Source organism: Saimiri boliviensis, chromosome 1 (genome assembly GCF_048565385.1).
Source record: "Saimiri boliviensis isolate mSaiBol1 chromosome 1, mSaiBol1.pri, whole genome shotgun sequence".
NCBI lineage: Eukaryota > Metazoa > Chordata > Mammalia > Primates > Cebidae > Saimiri > Saimiri boliviensis.
The window spans coordinates 6,597,425-6,608,788 of NC_133449.1; positions in this window are offsets into that span (position 1 = coordinate 6,597,425).

An 11,364-nucleotide genomic window follows, 5' to 3' on the forward strand; every position below is an offset into this window, starting at 1 on the left:
GGGACAGAGGGTCAGAGAAGTCCCTTCCCGGTGTAACTGGCTCTCCATCGCGCACGTGCAGGCGCACTACCGCCCTTGGATGACTGACCAGGCGCTGCAGACCGTGGGCGCCTTCCCTGACCTCAGCTCCCAGTTTTGACCGCGCGTCCCCGCCCCTCCAATCCCGCAGAGCTGCTTTGCCGCGGGAACAGGGAGCAGATCTGGCTCTTCCCTCTCCAGTATCTCATGTCACCTGTGCACTCACTCATCTGTGCACTGACTCACCCGTGCACTGACTTACCTATGCGCAAGCATTTCCCTCTTCTCGGAATTGCCCTCTCCCTTTTGTTGACTCTCCAACTGGGAAGCGTCGCCCAGACTGGCACCTCGAAATCGCCTTTCATTCACCAAATTGCCGTTTCCTGCACTACGGTGAAGTGTATCAGGATAGCATCCTCTGCCTGCCACAGTCCAGCATCAGCACTGTTGCTGCGCGATAGGGTAACTGCCTAACAGGGTAACCGTGTTTGCCCAGTTACGTGGATATTTTATTCTGTGTTTACTCATTAACTGATGCCTTTTAAAAATGATGTCAAGCAAACCAAAAGCAAACCAAAGGATAATAATCCCCAGGGAAAATTTAAAAAATTAGAATAGAGACAAAGATTGAAAACATTCGATGAGCTGAAAGCAGTTGTATTTTTTATGTCTTCATCAAGTTGGACGTAAACTTGGGGTTATGTTTAATTCTGAAGTCTTTTAACAAACATGAAATATAGGTAGGTGGTTGGCATGTGAGTTAATAGGCCAAGAGAAATTAGAAGTTTAAAATTGTTTAGCTCTTTGAGAATAGAATCGTTTTTATACTCTATGAGGAATTTCAGTTTTGGACATTTAGCACGTGCAGATGGTTTCACATGTTTGTAGTATACGAAAGCAAGAGTCTTCCTTTCACCCCTTTAAGTCAGCGCTGCATCTTCAAGCCTGCTTGGCCTCTTTTCCCTATGCCATCCACCTCTCTGGATGTATTACTCTATCCTGGCTGCCATCACAAAATACTACAGACTGGGCAGCCTAAACAACAGAAAATGTATTTTCTTGAAGTTCAGGAGACCAGAGAAGTTGGAGATCGAGGTGCCAGCAGGGTTTGTTTTTTTCTGAGGCCACCTTCTCCCTGTGTTCTCACGCGGTCTTTCCTCTGTGCTTGCATCCTTGGCGTCTCCTTGAAAGCCCAAGTTTCCTCATCTGGGAAGGACACCAGTCAGACTGAATTAGGTCCCACCATATTGTTCTCGTTTTAATGTAATCACCCATTGAAAGCCTTATTTTGAAATACAGTCCTAGTGTGAGGAACTGGGGGCTAGAGCTGTAACATATGAATTCTGGGGGACATGCCATAGCCTATAACCCCACATATCTGCGTTAGGAGCCTCTCCTGCATGCCCCACCAGGGCTATTTGTATCTTCGGACTTTGACTCTCTGCAGTCACTTGCCAGTCTGTTTCCCACCACTGTGGGCCTTGAGGATAAGTAGGAAGGCTAGCTTATTCCTAACTTTTCCCTGAGCCTCCAACTGAAAGAAAACCTGACACACAGTTTGCTCAATGAACCATCCTATTTTTAAAAAAGTTTTCCTCTATTTTTCACCTACCTTTGCCCTACAAAGGATGTAAAGTTAATAACACTGCAGTAGCTGGGCCCAGTTGATATTATAAAAGTGTTAAAGATATAATATCTTCATTCATAAAGAGAAATTTTTGTTAGATTTTCGAGCCCCTTCAAATTTGTCGGACAGAGACTCTGGCGGCCACAGCTGGAGGTTTATATTGACTCAACTTGCCTGTGGCAGCCCACTCTTGCAGGTGGGAAGGGGAGAAGGTGCAAGCTGGGAAGATACTTCACAGAGGTGTCTTTAAGTGAGTGACTAGCGCAACTGTATTATAGGAAAAAAACGTAATCTTCGGCACGTAGAAACAAGAAAAAATGAAACTTTTCCAGCCATTCTGCTCCTAAGAAAAAAAGAAACAGAAAGAGAGAATTAACCAATATAAACAGCAATTAATAAATAATAAAATGAAAGAAATAACATTTAGGCCCAGCGCAGTGGCTCACGCCTGTAATCCTAGCACTTTGGGAGGCCGAGGTGGGTGGATCACCTGAGATCAGGAGTTCAAGACAAGCCTAGCCATCATGGTGAAACCCCCTCTTTAAAATAAATAAATAAATAAATAAGAAATAACATTTAGAAAAACAGCTTGGTTTTCGAAAACGTGTTTAAACCGATATGAGTACTCAATTCATAAAAGAAAGAAAGAAAATGCAAATCAGAATAGGAATAAATGAGATGGTAGAACCACAAGTTGAAAAGGAAACCCAAAGGAGAATATTACAAACAATTCCACATTCATAAAAGTGAATATTACAAAATAAATGATGAGCTCAAAAAACAAGAAATAATAAAATGAGCCAAGGATAGAGTGATGACTCTATGGCTGTCTAACCCAAATCCTCGGCAAGAAGTTAATGAAAGGGCAAAAAAGCACTGAGCAAATTTCAGAGATCACTTATTTATCAAGGAAGAATTAAGCCCTCTCCTACATAAGCCTTCGGTTTCTTTTTCAAATAAAAATTTATCTTAGCACATTTGTGGGTTTACAATTTGAAGAGTATTCTACTGTCTCATGGAGTTGGTTTTCTCACTAAGAAATGCTGTTGATACGGCTGACTTTTAGGGAAGAGTTACCATGACAGGCCCAGCTGCCCACCCCTTGCATATCTCCATAGGAGCCTGAAACCATGATTGCTCTTTGGCCAGACCTTGGAAAGCTGACCCTCCAAAGACTTTTTATATTCATGGTTGGTGATTCTGTCGTGGACACCTGGAGCAATAGTCCATGACATGCCAACTTGCGATTATTTTGTGCAAACATCGAGATTGACAATAAGCACCTCACTCATTGTTGGGGTCCTGAAATTTGGTTACCATAGCTGAACACATGGCAGGATGTGCCTACGTGTCTAGCCCGTTATATAGTGGCAGACCCTGAGACTCAAACAGACTTTTCCTGGCCAGTGGTTTCAAACATGTCTTGGTAGTTCACTGCTGGAGAGAGCATACCCTGTGCAACCCAGGTGATGAAGGACTCAGAAGCTTATGACTACCCTCTCCAGACTGCTTGACTTACCCCTTTTTCCTGCTGCTCTTGCTCTACAAACTGTTAGAGGAATAAAGCCCAGATGGTAGTATAACATGCTCCTGATCTTATGAGTCCTGTTCGTGAATCATCAAGCATGAAGGTGGTCTTCAGATGTATACACACACACACACACACACACACACACACACACACACCCTCATGAAAAGAAAAAAAAATAAAAATTTCAAAGATTAGTACTTACTCTTATTTCAGAGTACGTTGGTATTCCATTTCATTTTTGTAAATACACAGACACACGACCACAATGTTGGGCCCATGAATGAGTGAAGGAGAAAGCCAAAGAGAAAGAAGATGTTTGCAACCAACATGTAACCAACAAAGTGTACAATATGCAATTAATTTCTACAAATTAATGATAAAATGCAGGAAACCTAATAAGCAAAGTATTGGAACAAGCACATCACACACACAGAATACTCAAATGGCTAACAGAAGATACTTAATGTCACTGGTCATAAGGGAACTGGAAATTACAACCGCAGCAGGCCTATTGTGGCATGAGCAAATGTGAAATGGAAAGAGTCGATCCTTGAAGATGGAACCCAAGTGGCTAACCAAGCCTGAATTTAAAATAGAGCCATTTGCTGACCAGAGATCACACAAGTACTGTGACTTCCTGGAAAGCCCACCATTTCTAACTTTGGGACTTTGAGAGTTCACCTGAATCCACCAAACAAAACTCAATGGTATTGATTAATCAGAGCTCAGTTGTATCAACCAATCAGGATGTAGCTGTGTCACCCAGTCAGGACTGAGTTTCAGTACTTCATTTGCATACATGTACCTGATTGAGACCCTAGATGGGACTTTGCTATAAAACCCTAGACTTCCTTTTGTTCTCTGGAAAACACCTTTGTTTCACACTGAAGGCTGGTGTAAATTGTTCACTGGAATAAAACCTCTCTCTCCCAGATTCCTTTTCAGAGAACATTTGTTCACATTTAGAGGATCAGAAGTGTAATTTGCAAAGAATCCTGATTTTTTTTCCCAGCGCAGTCCTTAACCGACTCATTTGTGCCTCCAAGAGGTCCTTGAGCTCAGTTGTCTTAAATAAGTAATTTCAAGGAACAATACTCACTGTTATTTTAGAATATTTTGGTATTTCATTTTATGTGTGCAAGTACACAGACCCAAAAACACGATGATAACTTTGGGCCCCTGAGGTGAGGGGAAAGAAGGTGGGGAAGTCTTCATGTAAGTCTTCCTGAATTCATACCTTCCATGCTTTGGATGAGGTCTCGGAGACTTTATTGTTTCCCCCATAGGTCCCATCTATTGGACCCCCAAAGAGAAACTTCTTTTAGCCATGGGCTTGGGTAAGGGAGTGCTCTCAGCCGGTCTCTCCATCTAGACTGCGAAGGGGATACGTCCTCTTGACTCCAGGTTGAGGAGGGAGCCTTTCCAGACAGTTCCCTCCATCCAGACCCTGGAGGGTACTTTCCCTATTGGCCCAGGGTTTAGGAAGGGCCTTCTCTGTCAGGCTCTGCCAGTCTGTAAGGTTTTGTGGGAATGCTCATGGTAAGGGCACCGCAAAGAACAAGTTTGTGAGGTCAGTGCAATGAGTAGGCCATGTTTTCAGTTCTTCCCAGGGTTTCAATCTAACTGTCTTCTAAGCAAAGGGATTTTACCTGACTCATGGCTCAAGTTTTAAAATTAAAGCTAGAAGATTGTTATTTGTGCCTACCCATATTTTTGTGTGTATGTGTGTATATACGTGTCTGCTAGAATATTGTCTACAGTACCAGATTGGCTTCTAAAAATGGGTACTCATAAGCAAATAAGTCAAAATGCTTTTCAAGTTCATATAACTTAGTAATTTTTAGGTGGATAAGACTAGTCTAATATTGTTTGTTTGATGAGAATGACGGTGTCTTTGAGTTATCAGAAAATATGTATATATTTAACATTAGGTTTTTTTTATTTCATTATACTTGCCTGGCATGCAGTAATATAAAGTTGGTTGATAGAAAACAGCTTGAGATTATGCTAGATTTGTCTGAAGTATCATGAAATTTCCCAGATATAATTATTAAAAATGAAAAGATGGAGTGGATGTGGATGGGATAAAAGTTTTTAAATGAACTTTTGCTAATGGTTATGTTTTGTAATACATTTACTTAGGAAGGCTTTTCCAAGTCTTTTTACTAACTATAGCTCTAGAATTTTTCTAAGCTAGATTAAATGATTAATATTAATTAAGTATCTAGATCATTTAGAAATGAGATAATGCTAAGACATTATTGCTAAATATGAGTTTAGGCTTACATACTTTTGGCTTCTTAATTCAGAAGAACAATAGTTATTTGGATCTTTTAGTAAAAATGTTCTGTTCCATATTAAAAAGTCTTGTGTTAGAAAGCCTATATCTCTTGAAATTATAAAATGTATATTATTGGATTGTTGGTATGGCATTGATAGTTAAAAATTGCTTACTTTCTAGATTTTTCACTGAAAATTAGAATTGCTAAGAAATAGTATAATTAATGTGTGTGATTAAGCTACTAGAGCAGAGGGCATTCTGTTTGCAAATGAATGAGGAGGATATAATGTATTTTTGATAAGGAAGGTTGAAAAGAAAAGAGAAATGAAAAAGAAACTTGTATGGTAAATTTTTTATCTTACAATAAAATGACCGACTATTTAGGAAAGAGGAAGTTTGGAACAAAGCAGAAAGTCTAAGCATGTCATCAAAGGTCTAAGTAAATCATAAGCTGCGTGAAAAGAAAGCTTATAAAAGCAATTTTCTATTCAGTCAGGTTGGCTACAATTGAAGAGAAATTGTGTATGAGTCTTTCTAGGGATTAAACTTTGATATTAAAAATATACTGATAGAGAACATTAAAATTTGGTCCCATGTGTTAAGATTTTCTTAAAATACTGATTTGCTCTTAGTAAAATTGCAAGAGGTTTTCATTTTTAATTTGCAAATCTGTTCCCTTAATAGTCATCCTCTAAACTACAAGCAGTTTCTGTTTCTGGCACGTTTTCTCCTGAGATCTGTATAATTTTCCTGGTTTCAGGTTATAAATGCAGCTCTCCTTCTCTTGGGCCTGGAAAAGGTAAGTTCTTTTGCTTGGCCACAAATCTCCTTCAACATTTTTGATACCTCCTGTAACTTTTTCTCTGGTTATAACACTGCTGTCATGGCCTGATGCTAAAATGTTTATCTTGAAGGTCTAGAAAACCAAAGTGTTTCTTCTCTATAGCATGATTTTTACACACTTGGCTTTCCTTAATGTGTCTGAATTGTTCCATGTAACCAGGAAGTTTCCTATGCTGTTCCTAAGAACAAAGGATTTCCCTGCTCAAGGTGCTAGTTTTCTTGTTTACATTTCTTTATATGTATACAATAGAATATGCTTAGAGTCCTGGATACATTCTTCTGTGACTGTTTAAATTCAAATACTCTTTGCATCAGGTTTAACTCCCAGGTTACACAAATGGGCTTTCAGTAAGGAGAAGCAATCACACTAAAGAAGGTTTGTTTCCCCTTTACCTATTAGGTAACTGGCCTAGTAAACTAAGAGTCTGTGTTGGCTTCATGTTTTTATCAGGCATTTGATTACTTAGGGAAACTGAACTTTAAAAAGGTTAGGGTTATAACATCCATGTAAATCTGTATTCTTTTTGAAGTCTTCCAATTATCACTCTTTATTTAGCAGTGACATATGGTTCTGGTTAATCAAGTATTTTGAACCTTTAGACATCTTTGGCAGTTTTCCCCAGCATCAAAATTCTAAATTAAGTCTTTTTGATCTTGTAGAAATATTAAATGATTAGGCTTATTTGGCAAATCATATGGGAAACATATCAAATAAGAAATGGTGTTTAACTTATTTTAAGTTATATTTCTATAAATATTTTACTAATGTGTGCTCCAAATTGCATGAGATTCTTAAAGTTCTGGGATACCATAGATATGGTTTAGATCTGTCTCCACCCAAATCTCATGTTGAAATTGTAAAGCTCAGGGTTGCTGGTGCAGCCTGGTGGGAAGTGATTGGATCATGGGAGCAGGTCCTCATGAATGGCTTGGTACCAACCACTTGGTACTGTCTGCAGGATAGTGAGTTCTTGTGAGATCTAATTGTTTAAAAGTGTGTGGCACCTCCTCCGCCCCATCTTTCTCTCTTGCTTCTGCTCTGGCCATGTGAGACACCTTCTCCCACTTTGCTTTCTATCATGATTGTTAAGTTTCCTGAGGCCTCCCCAGAAGCCAAGCAGATGCCAGCATCATGCATCCTGTACAGCCTGCATAACCATGAGCCAATTAAACCTCTTTTCCATATAAGTGACCCACTCTTGGTTATTTATTTATAGCAATGAAAGAATTGACTAATATACCATAATAGGTATTATCAGTCATGAGTATGATTATTGTGTTAAATGGTTGTATGCACAGAAATACCTATATTTACTTGCAATTATTTCTACATTCTTTCTTACAGTTTCCTTGTAAACGCTCATCAGAGTTTTGATCATGGCTGTTCTAGATTTTTCACATCCATAATTATTGTTTTAAATTCTTTTCTAGTAGCATTTGCAATCAGCTATAGCCCAAAATTACTAATTAAGATTAAGAAAAACAAAATGAATTACTTGAAATTAAGTAATTGATAAGGATAATTTTATAACTTTTATTTAAAATGTTGATTCTCCACTTAAAAGTTTTGTTTTTCAGATTCAAGGACATTTCCTTTCATAAGCTATAGTTTGCAATAATTTGGTGAAGCATACTTTTGTGAACACAAGTGGAAACATTTGCCTTTCCCCTACTTGAATCCTCCAGAATGACACTATTTGTCAGCATTCTTATTTTATTTCTGTAAGTTCAGTAAAAAATCTGCTCTCTTTTATAAGCAGGATACTGTTGGAAATACTGATTATATTACTAGGCTTTGGCTGAAAAGTCATATTTAAGAAGGTTCATAAAATGCCTGGCTTCAAGACTTCCAAGCTTTACACTGAATGCATAAAACTTGTCACTTCCCAGTAGGCCCAGGGACCTTAAGACCCTAAGTAAAATCTAAATTCTACCTTCATTTGGCTTCCTAGTCTCTAGAGGTTCTAAAACCTGAAAGTTTCTGTATAATTAATGTGGAGAGAAAACGTCATGTTCTTAAAGAAAACTAAAGTGCACCTATTAATAGGTTAAAGCCCTGTGTGCTGTTTTCAAACGCTGGTTTTCTACCTGTAGACTGGACTGGATCCTGAGTTCTCCTGATTTCCTACAATATCTGGCTACAATTAAATCCTGATAAAGTTTACCAGCCCTCTTCCCTCAAGCAAAACCATAGAGCCTCTCGGGATATTTCCCTTACTCAAATTACTCAACTAGGGGAATCAGGTATTAAGATTGGAAAAACTCATCAGAGCTCTGGTCAACACTGTGGCTACTCTGTCTGTCCTTAACCACAGCATGCTTTTCATGGACCCGCCTCGGAGTTCTAAATTCATCCAGATGGTTGGGTTAGGCAGCCCACCTATGATGGTTCCTAATCTTTATCTATTATTTTCCAACAAGGACCCTTCAATGGCAGTTTTTCCTTTGTGCTTTCACATACTTCCTAGGACAGAAGTTCTTAGAAAGATGCCAGGCCCATATTTTATTATCCTAGAAAGAAGAAATGATGCTTGAGTTATCCTCACCAGGATATTTTGCCACAGAAATACCTTTTATCCAAATTCCCATCTATTCAGTTAGCTCCACCAACACTACCTACCCTGTTCTCTAAGAGCTACAATCCAACACTCATGATAACCCCTCAGATTATGAAGATAATAGTTGTGGATACTCTCAAGGATATAATTCATCTAGAAGGGTTAACCCTAGTGAAGGAGCTAGGTTAGGAAGATTTCTTGGTTCCCAATTTAAACTAGATTCTGCTCCAAATTAATAAATGATCAGAAAACCTTCCTGAACTGTTCACAGAATTGCCTGCTCCACCATCCAAGCTATTAGGGTGCAGCAGAGGTCCATAGACTCCCTTGCTCATGTAGCCCTAGACAAACACATTGCTTTAGACTGACTCCTCCCTGCACAGAGTGAAGTTTGTGCTGTTGCTACCACTTTCTGCAGGGCAAATACTTCCAGGCAGGTTGAATTGGAAACATCTAAGATCTTAAGGCTAGCCAAATATCTGGAGAGAAAAAAAAAGAAAAAAAAAAAAGACCCTTCAAAAAGCCTCCTGGCTGGACTTACCAGGTTGAGTTTCTGATTTCCAGATATTTCCACCTGGCTTCCCCTGCAGTAAGGTTCCTTCTGCATGCCACCCTACAAGTCTTGATCCTCCTCATGTTTGAGCTAAGTATTTGGCTCCTCTTTAAGATTTCCCCAGCCTATTTTAACAGATGCCTGCAATAGACCCCCACTAGGATCATGCTGACCTAACCCTTGAGACTTCAAAATTGCTCCAGCCAGAAAGGAGAACCAACTTAACCCAAAAGAGTTTGATTAAAATTTAATAGGTACCTATATGCCTCTCATAAGTAAGTGGCTGTAGTTGCTCAGTTAGCCACTGCCCTGCCACTAGGGTCCCTGTGCAGGGCTACATACACCCAGAGAAGACAGCCCACCAATCCAGCACCATGACAGGCCAAAACCAGCCTAACCTATCATCGCTATCTGCCTAAAGGTTTTGATCCGGATGGGGGAAATGTGAACGAATGTGAACCAAAATGAACCAATTCTTCAAAATGAATCTGATATTTATGAAACTGAGCTGATATTTACAATAGAGCCAAGCAGCTATTTGCTGACTAGAGGTCACACATGGACTCTCAATTCCCCCAAAACCTGCAACCTTTGAACTTTGGAGTGTTCAGACCTCACCTAAATCAATCAGTCAGGGCTGGGCTGTATCAAGCAGTGAGGATTTGTCTGTGTTGACCAATCAGAACTCAGCTGCATTGAGCAATCAGAACTAAACAACTTGTTAACATAAACATAAACATACCTGAGTGGGAAATTTCGCTATAAAACTGTGATATTCCCTTTATTTTCTGGAAGGTACTTTCATTTTATATCAAACGCTGTGTCTCCCCAGTTTGCAAACTGTTCATTAGAATAAAGTCTCTTTCCTCCTAATTTGTTTTCAAAGAACTTTTATTCACAGTCTGAAGAACAAATGCATAGGTTTTAGTTGTCTATGGAGGCCTTCAATTGACATGTATGGCTATAAAATCTGTACCTGTGGCATGAAGTCATCTCCCTTATATAATTCAATGTGTTTCAAAGAAAGTCTGCCCCTCCTGAATGTTCCACTTAGATGTATGAGGAAAGAGAACCAATGGAGGAAAAAGTGTATGTTAAAAGAATACCAACATAACTGTTGGATTTTATGACCTCATTGGCAGCAGGGACTCTGACTTATTTATTTCATCTATATTTTGGTTATATTTATTGCTTTTATCTGATACATAGGAGACTCTCAATAAATATGTGGAAGGAAGGGAAGAAAAGAAGTAAAGAAAGCATGTCTGAATAAATAAATGAATGAATGAAATAGTAAGTGAATTTAAAAAACTGAACTAAATAGTATAGATCTAGGAAGCAATAATAAAATCATGTGATGATAATAAGCAATTACTGAGCAGTGTTGCAAGTGCTTAAATCCCAGCTCCAATCTTTTCTCCTGTGTGTTGTAAGTTTCATCCTCTGTAAACTAAGGTAGTACATGCAAAGTATAAGACAATGCCTGACGCACAATAATATATTCATGCAAAATATTTCTCATATGAGGCAAGCACTACTCTCACTGCTTACTATGCATTATATTACTTATTTTTTAACAGGCCTAGTGTAAGTTAGAGATTCTTATCTGTATTTTCCAGATGTACTTGCAAGATCAAGCAAGTAAAGACATTTATCCAAAATTATACAATATTGGCAGGAGGAACCTGCCTGGTTAAACCAGGTAGGATTCAACTCTTACAATATTTCGCTTCAAAAATCCTGTGTGGGTACCCTCTGTGCTACCTAACATTGATTTGAAATGTAAACTGACTTAGTTCTCACTTCTTCATAAACACGTGATTATGACCTAGCAAAAAGTATTTTTCAATTGGGTAAGACCATGGTATGAGAGTTTAAGAAACTTTGGGCTAAGATTTCAAGGACCTGAGACATACCTACTGTTACATATTTGGTAATCATTAAACATGCAAT